We start from the raw sequence: 22122 nt of genomic DNA on the forward strand, positions 1-22122 counted from the left end.
ATGGAGCCTCCATGTGGGAGAGGAGCGCAGGCATGGTCTTTCTCCCCTATTAGCTGCTCTCCCTCTCTTTCCAAAGCACAGTGGGCCTTTTCTTCTCACATTAGGGGCACCCACAGCCACTCTTCTTCTGGTCTACTTTCTTTCTCCCAAAGAAACCAGAAAACATGAAAAGGGACAAGAATGCAATTTAGACAGAAAACTCAGATCTCCTACCAGATTATCTCTTCAAGCTCCCTGTGTGTTATCAAATTCTATTAAGTGTCTCTGTTAAGATCAAGTGATAGAAACTATATTACATATGTAAGGTATTCTCCAATCTGGAAAACTCTAAACCCATGATGGAGAGGGGCATTGGCTGTGGTAGTGATGGTCGCGGTGATGATGGTGGAGGCATTTATGATGGTGGTGGTGGTGTTCCTGTTGTTGGTAGTAGTAGTGGGGGGATGATGGTGGTGGTGATGGTGGCCCCAATGGTAGTACCCCAATATATTATCATTTCTTAATTTTAGTTCCATATTCCTCTGATTAAGTACCTATGGCTTAATATAAAATTTTCTTCCATTGCCTGGTGTTGAACCTCCTTCTCTACATTTCTGGAGCCTCTCTGAGACACAAGCAGAATCCTGGGATTCTTCTGGAAACTCAAATCAGCCAGCATCCTGCCCTGTCCCCAAACAAGCAGAAGTCATGGAAGGATAACCCCTCCTGGCTTTCTTTCTTACTTGCTCCTCTCCCTGAAGGCTGAATGGGCATCCTGGAAGGGCAGAGCTGAGAAGGAGAATAGGAGAATGTGGCCAGAGCAAACCTGCTTTCCCTCCATCAATCCAGACTCAAAGCACAAACCAGCTGGGCAGCTCTGGTAGAAACCTTGGCGCCATCTGCTGGCCATTCCGAGTATGGTATCCTGGAGGTAACGTGGTCCTGTGAGAGGGGGTGGCTGGAAGCCACACACCCTTAAGAGATCACCCCTCTGTGCAAGGTGCTGTGTGGACTCTGGGGGTGGATGGTGGACAAGACGAGGTCCCTGCTTTACAGGCTGTCTTGAAAATCAGGGCACATACCGACTGGGGTCTCCTGGGGGAAAAGTTGGAAATGGGGATCACACTTGAGAAGGGCCTTGAATGACAGGCCAATAACGTGGGACATCAGCCTGCCTATGTACCCCAGAGTGTGCTCAGTGGAGGGCTAAGGGTATGCAAAACCCCAAGAGAAACATGGTACGTTTTCCCAAGAATTTATTCCAAAGACTTGGAAGGAAAAACTGTAACAGTTTTGAAGATATTTTAAATTAAAACAAACGCATATGTATCATCCAGTAGAATGCAAAAGTTTTACAATTTTTAAAGACAACCAGCAATCCTCAAAGACGTTTTCCACCTGCCACAGATGTCTGCTGCCCCCTGGAGGTCAGGGTTTCTAAGTGGTAGAGGCTGAGATCCACTGCACAACAAACCTTGGAAGGGACGGCGGGCGGGGAATTCGGATCAGAAAGGACCACTTCAGGCCTGGATTGGGGCTAGGGAAGAAGAGGAAGCGATTTTCAGCACCGTGTCAGCTGTGCCATGACGGGCACTGACATCTAAGGGCTCCTGCTCTGGTAGGCTGCTGTCAGAGGCTGGAAGTCGCCTGTGCTGGAAGTTCAAGGTGAAAGGCACCTACCAGCCGGAGAAAAGTCGGCCTCCGTGTCACCACTCTCCACCACCATTACAACAAGGTCATTGGCAGGAACAGCAGGCTTTGCTTGCATCAAGGGTGATTGCAAACATATGCCGCCTCCAGGAAATAGTGGCAAACGCCCGTGCTTTCATCCAACCGCTCTCCAGTCACTCCTGGTTTCCCCACTCGTGGTATAACACGGCCAGAGGAAGCCTCCCCACCCCATTTCTGCACAAAAGAAGAAAGGATTTGTGATGCCACACGTCAGCCGAAAGAGCTTAGGTCAGTAGGGGGATGATTGGTTGGAATTTGACCTCTTTTATCCCCCAAACATTCATGATCTAAGGTGTCTTTAAGAATACACACTCTGGAAAGCCTTGACCCTGGTCACCGGGTTCCCACACACTGGCTCTCTTTACTCAGCTTCTTTTGGAAATATGCATATTTTCCTCCATGGAAATTTCTTCCCTATCGCCCACCCCCACTTGTCAACCAAAGAGCAGAGCATTATTACGGTACAATTATTTTCTCAGGATGACTTGGCCAGGAGCTGTCCTAGCTATCTGTGCTCAGTATGCCCTTGGCTTTGATCAGATGTGAAGTCCACTGGGTGTTTTTTAGGTGTAGTAGGAGGAAGCGGACACAGGATTCTTCCAGCGAAGAGGTTTGGCCTTGCCAGACATTTGCTTTGTTCGCTGAATTATGCAAGAGAGGGCAGTGAGGCTGGAGGCTGGAGCCAAGTCCTTGGAGGAGCTAAAGAGTTGGTGGAGGGAAAAAGAGAAGTCCGCACTAGTGAAGCCCCTGAAACCTTATGGAGGATTTTTAAAAAGGCTGCCTGTGTGCTGAGCAACGCTCCTGCTGCCCGCCCCTCTGCAAACCTGCGGTGAAACCTACATCATTTGTGAATGATTTGGGAGCTGGATATGCATTGTGTTGGGGATATGAGCCATCTGAGAGTGGGCAGGGATGAGGGCAGAAGCTGGAAGGAAGCCCATCTGTTTTTCCCTTCACATATGCATCCCGGTGATTTAATTCTCGAGTAACATTCTTCTGTTTGCAATAGAAGACACCCACGTGATCTGAAGCCCTGTAAAGACATGGCAGCGGGGCATCATGGAGAAAAAACGGAAGGCTTTCATGTTAGAAAGCCAGAGGGTCACAGCAATAGCACTGCTAGGAATTTCCCCAAGGGATACAGGAGTGCTGATGCATAGGGCACTTGTACCCCAATGTTTATAGCAGCACTTTCAACAATAGCCAACTTATGGAAAGAGCCTAAATGCCCATCAGCTGATGAATGGATAAAGAAATTGTGGTTTCTATACACGATGGAATACTACTTGGCAAAGAGAAAGAATGAAATATGGCCTTTTGTAGCAACGTGGATGGAACTGGAGAGTGTTATGCTAAGTGAAGTAAGTCAGGCAGAGAAAGACAGATACCATATGTTTTCACTCCTATGTGGGTCCTGAGAAACTTAACAGAAGACCATGGGGGAGGGAAAGGAAAAAAAAAGTTAGAGAGGGAGAGAGCCAAACCATAAGAGACTCTTAAAAATTGAGAATAAACTGAGGGTTGGTGGAGGTGGGAGAGAAGAGAAAGTGGGTGATATGGCATTGAGGAGGGCATCTGTTGGGCTGAGCACTGGATGTTGTATGGAAACCAATTTGACAGTAAATTTCATATTAAAAAAAAAAAAAAGAAAGAAAGCCGGGGGTTCAGGGCCCCTGGGTGGCTCAGTCGGCTAAGCGTCCAACTCTTGATTTCAGCTCAGGTCATGATCATGGGATCGAGCCCTGCACTGGGATTCTCTCTCTCCTTCTCTCTCTCCCCCTCCCCCACTCTTCACATGCACTTTCTCTCTGAAAATAAACTTTTTTTTTTTAAAGCCTGAGGTTCAATTCTCAGAGCTTCCCTTACCCTCTGTGTGACCTGGACAAGTCCTGGAGCCTCTTTAGGACTCAGAATCTGCCTTTATAAAATGGGACTTACAATAGCAGCCATCTGAGAGGATTGTTGTGGGGTTTAAATGAGATAATACATGGAAAGCAGAAGAATCCAAGATCCTTATTATTTCTTGGCTCTGAGACACACCTGGCCTCCCTACCAAATCTGCACACAACCCCCCATACACACATACCACGGATTTTTTTTTAATTACAACCTTGGATTTTTTTTTAATTACAAAGGTAATACATGAATATGTGCTTTTTATTAAAAAAAAAAATAAGCTCCATAAATGAGACTGTGGTCTCCTTTGCCAACCATTCTATGGAATAGGGTGCTATCCAAATATCCATGTGGCCTCCCACATTTCCCAGCATCCCTTGCAGTTAGGTTGGGGTCATGTGACTATTTCTGGCCAAAGGACTATGAGCAGAAGTAAGCCACACTCTCCTCCATCTCACAGGTCTGGAGACCGCACGTTTTGAATAGCAAAGCTACAGCGTGGACGAGGGTGTCCTGTCTGTCCTTTTTATTACCTAAGGCACTGGATCGTCTCACCAAGTGATTCTCAAACTTGAATATGCATCAGAATCACCTGGAGGGCTTGTTAAAACATAGAGTGCTGGTCCCCATCCTCAGAGTTTCTGATTCAGAGGTGGAGGGGAGAACCCAGGAATTTGCATTTCTAACAAGCTGTCAGGTGGTGCTAAGGCTGCTGGTCCAAGACTGTGGGAGCCACTGGTCTGATCTATCCTGTTCTGATACATGCCCTCAGTCCCACCTGACCTCCTACAAACATCAGAGTTGAAAACTGTTATTAATGTGTGTCTCTTCCCCATCCCTTTTTTTATGCACTCACACACATAGGTCTATATAAAAAAAATGGAGAGTTTGTCTTAGTTTCACATGAATGGCATCATATTAAATATATTATCCGGCATCCCATCTCTTTTATTCAACAACATGTCTTGGGACTCATCCACGTTAACTCATACACAGCTAGCTCATTCTTTTTAGCTGCCACATGGCGTTGCACCGTATAGATATACTGTGCTTTCTTTTCCCGTCCCTGTCAGTGGATATTTCGGTGGTTTCCAACTTCTTCCGATTCAGACAACAATGCAACGAACTTTTCCACATATTTCCTTGCCTATATGTATTATTATTTTTATCAAGGTTATGCACATTTAAAATTGTCGTAGCTGCTGTCAGCCATTCTTATTTTCTAGGCCCGTGCTAGAACTCATGACAATGAAGAAAATAAATCTTTTTAAAGTAAATTTTGCCTCTTTGCACTTTGAGGAGCCCTGATAATATACTGCGACATTTCTCAAAGTATGTTTCATGGGGGAAAAAAGGAGTCCTGTGCTCCAGAGTGAGTAATTCAAAGTTAAACAATGTAAAACAGCTGTATGTACCACAGGCCTTCTCAGAGTTTTTAATACATAAAAATGTACCTGCAACACTTCTCAAACCTACTTGCCATGGATACCATTCGTCGCTGGGAAACTCTGAAACTAAGGTTACTCAGCAACCACTTGAAGAAAGAGTATTATAACAAAAGAGCCTGAGCTTGGGAAGCAAACTTGGGCATGAGTCTTAACTCTACTGCTTATTAGCTGTATGACCTTGGACACGTTATCTAGCTTCCCTAAACCTCAGTTTATTTGTGTATGAATAGGAATAAACCCTACAGAATTGTTGTGATTAAATGAGAAAACAAATATGAAACCACTTGGCATAAAATAAATGTCGTTAAATCCTTCCCCTACAACCTAAGGCTAGACGTGGGCCTAAGAGGCTGGTGTCGACTTCTTCAGCTAAAAGGATATGAAATATTTCCTATCGGAACCTGGCATTGCCCCTGTGTCTAGAACATTTTGTTTCTGCTGTGTGCCCCCACCGACCAGAAGACAATATATCATTGTGGGGTTGTTTTTTTTTTTTTTTGGCAGGGGGGGCTCTGCAATCAAATTAGGTACAAACCCCAGCTTACAGGCTGTGTGACATTGTACAAGTTACTTAACCTCTCTGGGCTCAGTTCCCTCATCTTTAGAAGGGGACGCTAACGGCACCTACATCACAGGATTACTGAGGCTGAACTGAGATAATCCATGTAAAACTCTATGATTAGCCCAGTAACAGTAAGTGGATTATTAGTTATTAGGATTCTGGTCCTGTCCAGTCCAGCTGCCTAACCTGTCTGGCTCCTGATTGCCATCTCCCTGTTCCATCTCAACCTTTGGTTTCTAAGTCTTTTCTGCATCTGGACTTTCCATAACCATCTCCCAGTCTTTTGCCCCTGACTTTCTACCCTGCAGGTCCTGGCCCAACAGGACACATCTTTCCCGGAAGCCCTGATGCAGGGGAACAGACATCCCGCACAGCAGGCAGAGTTTTGCCTACAACATGACAGTGCCTTCATCTGCAAAGCCGGGTAACAGAGACAACTGGGCAGCAAAATGACCCCTCTCAGCTTGTTCAAGGCCTGAGCCTGCCACCTGACTCACGTACCACCATAAAAGACCCAAAAGACCAAAAGGAAGACCGTCTGATGAAAACAATGATCTACTAATGAGGGAATTAGCATCTGAATGAGTGGCTTTTTGCATACCTCGAGTTCATAGCCTCCACCCTGCAGTGCTTGGTCCTAAGGGAAAGGCCTCAAGCCCTCCCAGATCCCGCAGCGGGGGTGTACCATCTACTTATCTGAGCGGGGGTGGCTGGGTGGGTGGTGGCAGGGGGAGGCTGGGAATCTTCATCGAAATCTAAATTTTCCTTTTCAACTGGCATAAGAAAGACACGCAGAAAGAGAAGCGGGTGTCAGGCTCCATCCTCCTTGGTCCTCTCCCTGTCACACTCCTGGGAGAGCCAAGGACTTGCTGCTGATGACATCGAGGGCTGAGATGAGGCACCTGTGGGGCTGCGGCAGCCCCGGGCACGCGGGAGGGACTCGCTGTGTTGTTTATTAATTCGGGGACAGATCTGTGCTCCCGGAAGATGCTCACAGAAGACCATCCGTGAACCAATTCACTCTGTTTAGCATTTGCCAAGTGCCCAATATGAGCCAAGCCCAAAATGACAAGATCCAGGCCTCTCACTGCAGGGACTAATGGTCACAAGGGAAGCCAGCAGGGAGGACTGGGGGGGGGGGGGGGGGGGGTTGGGGGGGGTTGGAGCCACAGCAGATACAGTTGGAGGGTGGGACAGCATACTGGCCACCCTCTTTGGGCCACTGGCAGCTTTGATGCTTCGTGGCTACTTTCCAAACATTTGCCCAGGAAAGGCTATGGTATCAGTTGCTAATGTTCAGCATGCAGTGGTATCCCACAACACGATTGCCAATTCCACGTATCATGTGCGGTGACCTCATTGGGAAAGGTGATAACAGGGCTCCTATCCTGCCATTTTTGAGCACCTGCTAAAGTTCAGCATAAGAAAAGGTCAGGAAGTGCCTAAGAGAGGGCCAAGTCTTTGCAGGGGAGCCCAAGAAAAACACGTAACGGCTGTAAATTTGCTCCACAACACTCAGATGACAAAAAGAAAAAGGCCATATTACGTTCTTTAAGAAAAAAAAAATCAAATTAAATTAGATCTGGCTCTGAGCCTATGTCACTAGAAACTCCATCTCAATCACGTTTTGAAAGCAGAGGTTTATGAGGGTCACATGACATCCCGGGGGTTATGCGGTGGCCAGAAAAGGTGGGTAAGGCCCACGCTTAGTGTGCCGGGGTCGCCGAATCACTGTTGATCCTTCTGCTGAGCGATGTTCCCAGCCCCGCTGCCTGGGTGAGCACGAAGGTTCTCCACAGCACCCACTCCACCGAGTGAGGGGTCAGCTAAAGGCCCCCTCTCCCTCTGCACCCCACATCTCAGCTTTAGTAGTACCTCTAGATCAGCCCACACCCATCCCCACATCTGACTGCAGCAGGCCAGTGGGACCCAGGACCAGAGCATTTATGGGCCATACCCCACACATACACAAATGCACTCCCTTCCCTGTCCTGGACGAGCCCAAACGCACCCTCTGGCCTGAGCCGCCTCTGCAACCTCCCTCAGCTTCTCCAAGGACCTACATCCCCAAACAAAACCACGATGGGTCAGGGATCTCCCTCCCATGTGTCTGGCAGGTGCCATTTTGACTGTGAAACACCAAAGCAATTTAGTTGGGAAAGCCCTGCCTAGGAACAGCTTGGTGCCTGCTCAGGACGGGTGGCGGGCTGGGGGGATGTGGGGGGATGTGGGGGGAAATACCGCTTTTCTTATGAGCCTCAAGGAGAGCCTTCGAATGAGTGTCTGGATAAACCTCCTGTCCCACAGGCCCCCGCAGAGCAATGCACTGTCATGTACATGTTATACAGCCCATACACAGCCTCTTAGCTCCCACTGCTCCAGTCCTGATTTTGTATTGCAATTAATAAAGTTCTCAAAGACTTTCAAAGACCCAGTCTGTCCCCAGTTTCTGTGATGGCACAGAGCTGCAGAAAGGACAATGACCTTAGAAAAGTGTTATTTCAAGCATGATGGGAACATAGAGAACATCTGTGTTTTCCCCTATTTGTAAATTCTTATTTGCCTTTTTCTCCTGCTTAAAAACAAAATATTTGCATGTTATGTATTGTTCAAGGGGCAGCTGGGTGACTCAGTTCATTAAGCATCTGACTCTTGGTTTCAGCTCAGGTCATGATCTCAGGTTTGTGAGATCAAGCCCCACATCGGGTTCTAGGCTGGCAGATTGGAGCCTGCTTGGGATTCTCTCTCTCCCTCTCTCTCTGCCCCTCCCCAGCTCTCTCTCTCAAATAAATAAACTTTAGGGGAAAAGATGTTCAAAATATTTCAGAAATATTTGGTCTAAGAAACAAAAATCCTCCCCCCACCCCAAAAAAGCAAAAATCATCTACAAGCTCACCCATCGGAGTTAAATATCAACAATGGTTCGGCACATAGTCCTCCAGATATTTTTTCCCAATGAGCATATTTTAATTACTTTTTTATTTATTTTATTTACTTTATTTTTTTAAGAAACAAAACCTTTTTTTAAAATTTTAATGTTTATTTATTTTTGAGAGAGAGAGAGACAGAGCATGAGCAGGGAAGGGGCAGAGAGAGAGGGACACACAGAATCCGAAGCAGATCCAGGCTCCGAGCTGTCAGCAGAAAGCCTGACACGGGGCTCAAACCCATGAACCGTGAGATCGTGACCTGAACCGAAATCGGATGTTTGACCAACTGAGCCACCCAGGCACCCCTACTTTTTTAAAAAATAAGATCGTACTATATGTGAAATATTTTTTCAACCAACAGATCTTGGACCTGCCAAAAACTGAGATCTACCTGCCTCAGTCTTTCTAAGAGCTCTGTGGTATTTTACCGTACGTACCATAATTTATGTAACCTGTCCCCTGCAGGCTGACATTTTATCTACCCACATTACAAGTGAGTCCCAGAGGGCCTAATGGGCTTGGGCTGGGTCACATGGATAATTAGAGATAGACCCTAGACTAAAGCCTCCGCTTTTGTCAAACCAGAGACAGCCCCCTAAGTTTCTATTTTTTATGTATTTCATTTCCCAACGGCAGGAGCAGGGTCTATACGGGAGAAGGACTTTGGGTCAGCTTTTGTGCCGGTGATTCCAGAGAAGAATTCAGGACAACTGGCTGTCACAGCTAACAGAATGCCATTCAGGTCCTTTCATTAAAGAATGAGTTAGACACATGCCATCCTACTGAATTAGTAAGAACATAGAGACAAAGAACATAAAAGAACCTGGGTGGGGGAGGACTGGTGTCTGGTCCTTAAATCAATTTTTGATAATGAGTGTCATATATTTAAATGTTCACACATAATCATCACATTAGCATTAACTATACCATCAAAGACAATCTGATTACATAATATGCTTCTTCATGTATCACCGCCATGAACTTGTTAATACATGTAATTATAAATGGAGAAGTAGATTGGGGGTATATCCAATAGAAGCCTCTGGAAGGCTGGGTGTGATTTCCTGCTGTTTCCCATCAACTTGAATGAAACAAAGCTAATGATTGTCCTGGCACCATGATGCCAGGACACACTGCCTGGCCATTTCTCCCAGGCATCACAGCAGACCTGCTGTTGATGCTTTTCAAGGTGTTTGTGGGCTCTGTGTATCATCTTCTGGTGGCCAGAGGCTCGTGCCTAACCTTTACCAGCTTCAGTGGGAGAGGGGTGGGGCGGGGGTATTGGGAAGTTGCTGGGGTGGTGCCCAGATCAAAGGGGACTAAACCAGCAAAATTCAAAAAAGCAGAAGTAACGCTGGTCCTAGAGGAGCAGCTCAAACACTGCCCCACTGTCCACACATTGGCTACACACTGTGGATACTGGGGCTCCAACACCTTTGCTACAGATGCCTCGCTCACCCTGCTGAGGCTCCAACACCCTATGTTGGCCGCTGTCCTCATCCTACTCGTGCTCAGATTTACCCATGTTCACACTCCTCCATGCTACATGAGTTCCCATACTCCACGACATGCTCTGACACCCCTCACTAGGCCACCCCCACGTGGACACCAATGCCCTCCTCACTGTATGCAGGCCCCACACCTGCTCCAGGTACTGAAAATCCAACCACCCTCTGCAGATGCCTCCCTTGCCTGGCTCCACCTAAGAACAGCTGGACCAGATTGTTGGGGATATATAAAAATGGTTTGTATAAGACTGAAAGCTGAAGGCATTTATCTTCATAGATACCAGGTCTCTCAGAGCCAGCTGATGCCTCCAAGGGAGACCCAATAAAAATGGATACATAAAAATGGATAAATAAAAAATTGGATAAAAATGAAGAAATCTCTGACATTCAGTCTTGAAGACAACCATATGCCTTATGGTAAGAGCAGTGTTGCATTGTGGGAAGTGATCAGGCTCTGGGCTTAGATCCCCTTCTACCATTTACGACCTGAGCAACCACTGAGCAGGTCGTTGATATCTCTGGGTCTCCATTTTTTCATCAGGTTTGTTTGGTGGTAACTGTTTTAAGCCTCTTGTACATGGGAGACACTAATAAATGGTATCAATTATTATTATTGCTGGATAAGAGTGGGGTACACAAGCTGTTCCATTTATTTCTTTTTTCTATCCATGTCTAGTCCAGTTTAAAAAATGCAAACAAAATTGTCTAGAATATTTTCTGTATTTGTCAAGTTTCCCTTTAAAGATCCATCCAAAACATCACCTTATTTTAGCAAGACGGATGAAAATTCCAACTACCAGTTTTTAAGACTGTTTTCTATCTGGAGTTTCCACTGAGCCAATGCATCAAAGGTTCTCTCTCCTCCACTCGGTGACTAGGGGCAGTCACTGGCCCCCAGACTACCTGCAACCTACTTGAGATGCATCCGTGAGCCATTCATGTTTCAGATCCACACCAGAGAAAACCCTTCAGCAGCTCACTGGCTGGGTATCCTTTGGTAGATCTGTAACACCTCCCTCTCTCCTTTCAGATGGGAAACTGAAATCCAGTGATGAAAGTCTTTATACTCACTTTAACCCTGAGAAAAAGCAGGGGAACTCCTCAAAGAGACTTTCTCAACCAAGCCATCATTGAGATGTGGACCTTTGTGTCTTCCCTGAAATGGCTTTCAAGATCACTGTTTGACCTTTGATATTGGTGTGGCTATCACTCCAAGACTAGGAGAACACCAGTTTGGTTTTCTCATGATAGGCACACACAGAAGAGCTGGTTTTGGGGTGCTTCCCCCATGATATAGGGAATGGGAACAGAGAACTCATGATCATGGGAAAGGGAGAACAAGTCTTTAATTTCACCCCAAGTTTTGTTTCTCCCACCACTTCTTAGGTCAGCTCCTTGGGTAGACCAGCTGCCTGAGTTTCCTATGTGGGCTCTGCAAAGCTTCTGGTGCATATATCCAGCCTGATGGGGAGAGAGAGCCCCCTATCAGCAGAAGGGCTAACTCAATACATGCTACTTTAATCAGAATTACAACTCTAGTTAGAATGATTTTTAAGAATGAAGGCAAGACATCCACAAGACTCTTTCTTCAAGTGAAATCTGTTGTATAAGCCTAATACACAAAACGGGTGAAAGAAAAGCTTGTCCAGTATTGGCCAGGTCAGTAGAAAGTATCCAGATGAACACGTACACACAGAAAATGAGATATAAAGCTAGTCATATTCTTGGGGACTCCTGAAATTTGAAAACCACCAACAAGAGGATGGAATGTGGGTTTTGATTCTGAGACACCTCAGTTTGAACACCAAACCTACTTATTTACTAGCTCTGTGTCTATAGGTAAGTGATTTCACTTCTCTTAAGCAAGGCTCCTAGTCTGTACAATGGAGACACTAACACTGATCTTACTTTTTTTCTGAGGAGCTCTCATAAGGACGATCACAAAGTACATGAAAAGCATCTTGCACACTGCTGGTGCATGGTGAACAGCACTGTGAGCATCTCAAGTGCTTGGGTGTTTTCTCCGCTTTTCTAACTCACTTAGCTCCCATCCAACAGTCGAAAACGTGGCTGCTGAATAAACGCATGTTGTTTTCATTGCCTTTTCTCCATTAAAAACGTGTCCATGTAAAAGTAGGCCTCCACAGCCCTAAATCCTGAGCTATCATTATTCTGAAAGAGCACAGTGGGACCCAGATCATATTGAGAAGCATTAGGCTAAACAGAGCTTTTAATTGCAAATGGCAGATAAATGAAGATGGGTCCCTCTATGTGTGTGCACACGAAAATTGACAGTCCAGATGGTGATAGGAAATTGAAAGTGCTACCTGCAATGCTTGATATGAATTACAAACTGATCTTCTGTAATAGCCCAAATATCTCTAAAGACGTTTAATGTAACCATTCGGTAGCACACCCTTTTTAAAAAATAAATTTGCTTTACTGAATGTGTAAATGGATTAATTGATAGAGGGTCACAGAAGCCTTTGCCACGGTGTTGATAATCTTGTTAATAAAACATCATGAAATTTTTCTAGGGAAAAAAAAAAAATCCTTTTTCTGATTTCAACCTTAACCGGAAGGGAAAATGTTCTTTGCAATGACAGCAAAGCTAAGAAAAGCAGGAGAAAAGCATCAATAAATATAAAAAGGAGGCATTTATTAATCAGAAAACAAGAGGAAAGAGATCACAGTAAAATAAACAAATGTCCAGATAATGTGATCAAGAAAAAAAAGAGAAAACAGTTCCTAAGAATCAGAAATAAGTGGAGGGATATAAACAAAGATATGGAAGTTATTTTATTGTTTTTAATCTGAGAGAGAATCCCAAGCAGGCTCCACACTCAGCGTGGAGCCTGACACAGGGCTCGATCCCATGACCCTCGGATCACGACTGGAGCCAAAATCAAGAGTCGGACACAACAGACTGAGCCACCCAAGCGCCCTGGAAGTTATTTTCAATCATGGAGAAGTAACAGGTATATTCTGTGATGATAAATTTGAAAAGCTTGATAAAATGGTTTTCTAGAAAAATATAAACTGTCCAAATTTTCTTAAATAAATAGAAAATCTGAGCAGACTAGCAACTCTGCAAAAAACTGAGAGTAGGAGAGAATTGGAAAAGTAGTTTACAAGGCCCCTGAGCCCAAATGGTTTTATAGCCTATTTCATTTAACATTCAAGAAACTATCATTTCCATATATAAATAGTTCCATAAGTCTGAAATAGATCCTAAGTTTCCCAATTCAATTCATTAAGCTTAACATAACCTTGACACAGTACCATGGAAAGAAAAAAACAAGAGACAACATTATGAATATAGATAAAATTTAAATTGCAAATCAATAAGCAAATAAGCAAAATTTCAAGTAATAGTAATACCATAACCAATTATGATTTGGAATATAAGGCTTGCTCAATAGCAGGAAAGCTATTGATGTAATTTATCATATCGATGGATCATAAAAGACATAGCACAGGGACAGCCCAGATTTAGAAGTCAAACAGAAGACCTTGAAGCTAGAGCCCCTGGGTTGGAAACATGGCTTTTCCTCTGATGCTGACTTTTATCAAGCAATTAAACTTCTCTCGGGGCGCCTGGGTGGCTCAGGCGGTTAAGCATCGGACTTCAGCTCAGGTCACGATCTCGTGGTCCGTGAGCTCGAGCCCCGCGTGGGGCTCTGGGCTGATGGCTCAGAGCCTGGAGCCTGCTTCCGATTCTGTGTCTCCCTCTCTCTCTGCCCCTCCCCCGTTCATGCTCTGTCTCTCTCTGTCTCAAAAATAAATTAAAAAACGTTTAAAAAATCAAACTTCTCTGTACCTCGGTTCTCTCACTGAAAAATGGAGATACTGACATTATCTACTTTATGGGGTTGTTGTGGGGATTGAAAAATTCACATTTTTAAAGTTGTTTACACCAATGTCTGGTGTTTAGGAAGCCCTACCTACGTACTTGCTAAGTAAAATAAACCTAATCATCATCTCTATAAATGCCAATGGCAGTTTATCATTCCCTGTTAGAAACTTTTAGTAAACTGAATAGAATATTTCCTTAACACCATAAAGAATATCTATCCCAGACTAATGACTAGCACCACTCCATCCTGGCAATAAAGGGACACCCATGAAAATCAGGAGCAAGATCCTGATGGCCACCATCACCCCTTTGACCTCTGCCAGATGAGTCCCCAAGGCAGCCCAACTACAGGGAGAAAGAAATTATTCTCTAAGTAGACAACACTATTTTGTTTGCAATCAGATTTGTCTTCAACATTTTCCTGATCTTCAGCTAATAATGAAATAATCCAAGTTATTCAATTATTTCCTCTCATGCCAAGCCCTGACATAGAATGCTCAGAGGTCCCACATAAGCATTCTGGTGAGAAGCAAAGTGTCAAATGGTCCCGAGGGATGGTGCCCACAGAGACCAGCAGCTCCTGGCTGAGATGCTGAGAGCCTTGTGGGGGAAGCAAGCCCCGGTTAGAAAATTTGACACTGGAAGGAGATTTCTTGGCTTGGTCCAAGGTCATGTTTCCTTGACCTTCCTTCAGTTCCCTTGTTTTAAATTAAAAAAATGTTTTAATGTTTATTTATTTTTGAGAGAAAGAGACAGAGAGGGAGCAGGGGAAAGGCAGAGAGAGAGGAAGACACAGAATCCGAAGCAGGCTCCAGGCTCTGAGCTCTCAGCACAGAGCCCGACGCAGGGCTTGAACCCATGAACCGTGAGATCATGACCTGAGCTGAAGTCAGATGCTCAACCAACTTAGCCACCCAGGCACCCTGATTCCCCCATATATGAGGATAGTGTGACCCAACCAACTTTTGATATGGACAATATGTCCATACACTAAAGATTAAAAATTTACTAAACAAATATTGAAACTCTGTAGTTAGTCTTGTTTTTCTCACAGAGCCATGGGTTAGCAGTGCTGAAGCTACTTTTTGTATACGCTAGGGCTGAGCAAATAAATAATGGGGGCCAGGTTTCTCACTGGTAGATAAAGGAGTTACAGAGACGGAAAAGGGAAAAGCTAGAATATACCCTGTAATGCTGGGTTGGAACTGGTAGTATCAGTGTGAACAATGGGTCTTAACATATACAGACTACTCAACATGAAAATAGATGTGTGTGTGTGTGTGTGTGTGTACATACATCTATGTCTTAGCTATATTCACTACAAGGGCCTAGAAGCAATGTCATCCCAGTAGCAGTAAGCTATAAGCATCCAGATATTGGTTTCTAAATACTCTGATCCATTAAAACAAAACAGAATTCTTTGGAGAAATTGCTGATTCCAGGGTGGAAATAGGAAAAGTGCAAAGATGAACCTAGAACCTAGAACATTTTATGCCCAAAAGTAAGGAAGTGTTCAAAAACAATGACAACCCATCAAAAGGACTTGGAAGCCAACTTGAAGGTATCTAATGGCAAAATCTGGGACAAGTGCGCATCAAAATATAGAATGATAGTAAAAGCTTATGACCTATTGACTATAATAAGAATCCACACTAATGTAAACAAGCAAACACATATATTCATACTTACATGAATAAATAGATAAGAAGGAAAAGTTCTTCTTTACCGAGGAAAGTCAATGAATAAATGTAGAAGAAATGATAGGATTATAAAATCACCTGTCCGGCCAAATTGATTAAGGCAAGAATACTCAATGGATAATCAAATCAGTAAGCGAAATTTTTATTTTGACATATGAACATTTATGTGGTTACTAAGTATCTTTCCATAATATGTTTATTAATTATAAATGGCAAAATAGCAACTTTGCAGTAGAGAAACCTACCAAGCAACTTACGTCAAACAATCAGCTTTAACATCATCAGCAATAGGTCAGATCAATAGCATGTGTCTCTTAATATGATGCACTGACAGATCACGACATCATTCCTGCCGAAAGCACACACTCTGAATCTAATCACGAGGCAACATCAGACAAACCCAAAGGAGGGGTCTTCTAAAAGCTTGACTGCTCTAGAGTCCTCAAAAATATAAATCCACAAAATATAAAACAAGTCTCAGAAACTGTTCCAGTTTGAAGGAAACTGATGAAATGTGACAACTGAGCACAACACACGATGCTGGGTTTTCTTCTGCTATAAATACACTTACACTGTGTCTTTATAATTGAGTTCATAGACAATCGTAGTCTGGGTCTGGTCTCATATTGGAAATAATGGATAATGGATAATGGATTAACATTAACATGTAATAACATTAATAATTTCAGACATTGTACTATGACTATCTAAGAGAAGGTCCTTGTTTTTAGAAATTCATACAAAAGTAGACAGGGATAAAGTCTTAATCATGTCTGTAACCTATTCTCAACATTTCAGCAAAAAATTAATAATATAGAAGTAGAGAGAGAGAGACAGAGGGGGATAAAGCAAATGTTAAAGGTTACCATGTGGAGCTCAGTGAAGAGTAATACCAATTCTTTGAACTACTCTCATAACTTTATGAAAGTCTGAAGTTGTGTCAACATTTTAAATTTTTAAAATAAAAAGGATGGTGTTGCAGTTTTAAAACATAGCCATGAATTCATTGGTACTCTTCCCATTGGGAGGTGGGGCAGTGTCCCTTCCCCTTGGTTATGGGTGGGCTTGTACCTACTTGTACCTTGGACTGTGACAGAAACACTACCATGTGACTCTAAGACCAGGTCATCAAAGACGACCATGCAGCTTTTGCCCTCATAACTGGAAAGCTTGCTCTTGGAGCCCAGAGCCACCCTGAGACCACCATGCTGGAGAGACCACACAGAAGCTTCCAGCTACCAAGAGTGCCAGTTGAGCATCCTCAGTCCAGTAACCAAACAGTTGAGTGAAGAATGTCTTAGAAGTGGATCCTCCAGCCCCACCTATTCCCACCCCCAATAATTTAATGTCACCCCCAACCATTTGAGTCCCAGCTGAGGTCCCTACTGACATGACAGAACAGAAAAGAGTACCCCTCTGTGCCTTCCAAATCCCCGACCCACAAAATCCATAAGCATAATAAAACCGTTAATGTCTCATGCTACTTGGTCTTGGATGGTTTGCTACACAGCCATAGGGACCCAGAACAAATAGCTAGTATTTCTACGGCACTGACTGTAGGCCAGCCAATGTGCTGAGCACTTCACCTGGATCGTCTTCCACACCCCTGTGCACACCCTGTGTGACAGACACTATATTCTTCCTGTCTTACAGATGAGAAGGTGGAGGCCCAAAGAGTTTTTATAACTTGCCCAAGGCTGGTTCATAAAACTAGGATGTTTTCACGGGAGTCCATATTGACACTGGAGCACCAGTTTGTCCCCATCAATGTATTCACTCCTTCAGTTCCCATTGATCCAACAAATAAACCACATGAGGGGCTGGAGACACTGCAGATATCGTTCATGCCTTCGTGGGACGTACAGTCCGGTAGAACAGACAGAAATCAAACATGCGACACCAGAGGAGATATCAAAGAGCAACATGATTAGTGCAGGGAATGAAAGGGACACGCATTCTGATTCAGCTGAGCAAGTCAGGATTATCAGGAGGCTAGAGTCCTTCTAGAGCAGAATTCTAGAGCAAAAGTCTAGAGCAAGATTCCAGAAGCCCCTGCCTCACTCTCACGGGCTTGGGGCTCCCTGTTTATGTTTCAGACAAGCTACGATGCAGACAAGTCTCTGCCTGGGCTGGCTTTAACCACCTGGGCACAGGGCAGATCAATATGTGTGGCTGTTTCCCCAAGAACTCCCTCCCCCCACCCCACCAAGGGGAAGTGAATTGTGATGAAATGTGGCCACTGTTCCCTCCAGTTCAATCAACAGAAAAAGACGGGTTTCGAGTATGCCACCATCATCAAAAACAAGTATATCTGAGAGGGCCTAGGAATCTGTGTTCTTCCCAGCTGGTCAGGAGTTCTGAGCTCTCACGGACAGGACAGGTGCCCCATCACACCCGCTAGAGCCCAGAGCTGCAGGAATCCAGCCTGAGGCCAGGTGCCAGGAGCCCATAATGTCTCCTCCCTACCCTCACTGCCCTTCCCAGCTCTCCCAGCCGGGGACCCGTGGGAGGCTAGCATTCCAAGCTGGGGGCGGTGGGAGGGGGGTGCTGCCACCTTGCAGAGCCCAAGAGCCACTTTCCTTCCACAGCTTTGGCCTGACATCTGGTGGAGGAAGGAGACTTGGCACATTTGGTCATTTAGGAGGGTAGCTGGAGCCCCAGGCAGACATCGCAAGGGCTTTTCCTTGTACTGAAAGGAAGGTTCTGGAGAACCAGGGGCAGGGAATTTCCCTTGGACCAGTAAAGCCCACCATGTCTTGGGGCAGGTGCTTCCCCTACATTAACGCACCAAATCTTTCTAACGCAGCCATGAGGCAGGTGAGAGCTTTCTCAGATGAGGAAACAGCCCTTAAGAAAGGGTCAGTGGTAAGAAGTGGGGACCTCCGCCTGAGACAGAGGTTGAGGCCACTTCCCATCCTGGTCGTTCTCAAAGTGCCATCTAGTCCCCCTGAAAGCTCACTTGGGTAGTTTCTCCAACTTAACATGGCCAAACCAGAATTCTTGATCTCCACACCACATCTGCCGTCCCTTCCTCTTCCCACCTTCATCTTCCCCATGGTGCCATCATCTGCCGGTTGTCCAGACCAAAACCAGGGGACCCACCCTCGTATCCTCTTTCCCTCCCATCTACCACATCCAATCCATTGGCAAGTCCCGGCAGAGATCACATCCGAGGCTTGCCCTCTCCGCTGCCACCCCAGATCAAGCCTTCCTCACAGTCCACCTGGACCTGTGCAGGAGCCCCTAACTCATCCACTCTCCCCCTCCTTTTCTAGGCCTCTCATGCCATTGCCCAAAGGGATCCTTTTAATTTTTTTTTCACATTTGTTTATTTTTGAGAGACAGTGTGAGCAGGGGAGGGCCAGAGAGAGAGGGAGACACAGAATCCGAAGCAGGCTCCAGGCTCCGAGCTGTCAGCACAGAGCCCAGCGCAGGGCTCGAACCCTCAAACTGTGACATCATGACCTGAGCTGAAGTCGGATGCTTAACCGACTGAGTCACCCAGGCACCTCATAAAGGGATCCTTTTAAATAGAAAATCAGATTGCGGTGCCTGGGTGGCTCAGTCGGTTAAGCATCGATACTGGTTCATCAATACTCATTTCCATAATTTATCATTCCGTTACAATAACCCAGGCTCTTCCCTCTTGTAGTGCCTACTACAGCTGGCAACTGTGACACTCAGAGAATATGATGCCCCAAACAGGGAATGGCAAGGGTGAGACTAGGCCTGGCTCCCCACAAGCAGAGAGAAGGCTTGGGACTGGGGGCTCCCTCAATTTGATTGGCTTTCTCCCAGCTGAAGGAAAATGAGATGTGGGCGGAGCTTAGCAGACTACAGAGGAGCATGGGCCCCAGCGTCCTGGACTTCCTGCCCTTTGGTGGGTGGGACAGCTTATCAAAAAGGTACAAAGTCACAGCCTTGATGGCAAAGCAAACCCCCCAATGCTCTCGGTCTGCTTGTGGGCTCTGGGGAACCTGGCTCTGCTGAGCCCACTGGCTCTCCCTGCCTGTGTGTGTACGGACGAGGACACACCACAAATGATTTCAGTTCCGAGAACACAGAGAGAGCTGGAGGGGGTTCTCAGACTTCAGCCTCTGCAGAGACATGGATATATAATGACCCTTTCATTGATTGAGGGGCAGATGGCAAGGGCAAGTATCGATCCTAAAACTCTGGACAGGAAGACGAATCGTAGCAGTGAGAGAAGAAATGTCTACATTTGAGAAAATTGAGAATATGCCAGAGACTAATGTTAGCCCAAGGCCTTTGTCCGTAAGAAAAAATAGAGCAGATAATGCGGAATCTTGGAAGGAACCATATCTATTCATCAAGCATTTATGGGATGCCGGCTCTGGGCTGGCTTTCAGAGTGCCTGGAAAGAGATGATGCCTCCCTCTCTGGAGCCCCCTGTTGGACATTTCTTATACTCTGAAATAGTGTACAGTATTGTATCATCTGGGTGTGGGCGGGGGGGTGCTCCTCATGGTGAGGACTGTCATTTCTGTGCCCCTAGCAGAGAGCCCAGCACTACTCAATATTGAGGGTTGGTGGGGGGAGGTGCTTGAAGCTTTTCCCTGGAGAGAAGCTCATCCTAGGAAAATACCACTCTTTCTCACAAGGTGGCGCTCAAGGCTCACACAGATTTGGACACAGCCCTTTGAGCACTGAATCCTCTTACAGATCATCTAAATCCTACCAGGTTTTTATTTGTTTTTAATATCTGAAGGGGAAGCTGATGTTCTTAATCAGCTTTCCTCTCCCCAACCCCATCAAAATCTAATTTTTTTTTTCAAACCCAGACTCTTGTCTGTAAACAAGCCGTAAAATGGACTCCTGAGCGTTGTCTGGGCACCAGGCTGAGCTCACTTTCTATCTAGATGGCTGTAACATGTGGAGTTAGTTTGATTTGTTGATATCTAGGAAAGCAAACTTCTCCATTCCAAGCCAGAGGAGGCCAGGCTGGATACTGTTGCCTTGCTGGCCTTGAACTAGTGGATCTGATCCAAGCCCATTCCATGACTTTTATTGGAATTACTGCAGTTAAGAAATTCCTTTACAGCTGGCTTGCTAGTCATAAGGCTGTAAGCCTGAGCTTCTAGAAAAGCACAGAGGAAAAGAGCTCTGAGAAGTGGTAAGAGAGAAACAGATGAGTGGGGACCTCCAATGAGTCACAGGATCTATCATGCCTAAGCCAGCCCTGGACTTTCCAATTTACTTCAACCAGCATTCCTTGCCTGCTTAAAGCCAATTTCACGGGGTTTCCTCTCCCTTGACACTGAAAGAGCTCCCACTAACACATTTGAAGAAAGTCCTGGTCACCTGATATGTTTGTTTTGTTTTGTTTTTTGAGAGAGAGAGAGAGCACAAGTGAGTGAGGGGCAGAGAGAGAGAGAGAATCCCATGAGGTGCAGAAAGAGTGCAGAGCCTGAAGCAGGGCTAAAACTCACGAACCGGAAGATCATGACCTGAGCTGAACTCAGATGCTTAACTGACTGAGCCACCCGCGTGCCACACCTGCTATGGTTTTATAGACCAAAGGCAGAGGTAAGCATTCAGTCTCCGAGGTCAGTTGCCTATATTTGAACCAGGAAGTTGAGGCAGCAACTTCAGGAAGCCCAGAGACAGCCTTGGAGCTGCCCAGCACCTGAAACCCAGACACCATGCTGGGTATGAGACATCTCTGGGCTTCAGGAGTGTGGGGGAATAAGGCAACCTCTGAGTGCTAGCTCTGTGGTGATAAGTATGACTGTAATAGCTAATTTTTCGGATGAAAATAGGATTTCATAGAGATATCTGCACCCCCATTTGGGTTGCAACATTATTCATGGTAACCAAGATATGGAGACAACCTAAGTGTCCATCAACAGACACATGGATAAAGAAAACGTGAGATTATGTATATCCATCAGCCATGAGAAAGGAGAAAATCCTGCAATTTGTGACAACATGGATGAATCTTGAGGACATTACGCTAAGTGACATAAATCAGACAAAGACAGACAAATACTATGATCTCACTTAGATGTGGAATTTCCAAAAGCCTAACTCACAGAAACAGAGAATAGAATTGTGGTTACCAAGAAGGCTTGGCTTGCTGGGGCGGGCGGGGGGGGGGGGGGGGGGGCGGGGCAGGCGGGGACAGGCGGGACTGGAGAGGGACTGGAATGTTGGTCAAACAATACAAACTTCCAATTATAAGATGAATAAGTTCTAGGGACCTAGTATACAGCAAGGTGATCATAGTTAATGATTCTGCCTTATATACTTGAAAGTCGCCAAGAGAAAAGATCTTAAATATTCTCACCACAAAAAAAATTATGTGATGAAGGTGCTAGCTAAGACTACGGTGCTCATCACTTTATAATACAGAAGTGTATCTAACCAACACAGTATATGCATTAAACTTACCCAATATTATACGTCAATTATATCGCAGTCAAGCTTGGGGGAAAAACTAACCTTTCATGAGTAAATGTGTGCCAGACCCTACTCTAAGTGTTTTATGTGTA

This window comes from Prionailurus bengalensis, chromosome D2, assembly GCF_016509475.1.
Source record: "Prionailurus bengalensis isolate Pbe53 chromosome D2, Fcat_Pben_1.1_paternal_pri, whole genome shotgun sequence".
Taxonomy (NCBI): Eukaryota; Metazoa; Chordata; class Mammalia; order Carnivora; family Felidae; genus Prionailurus; species Prionailurus bengalensis.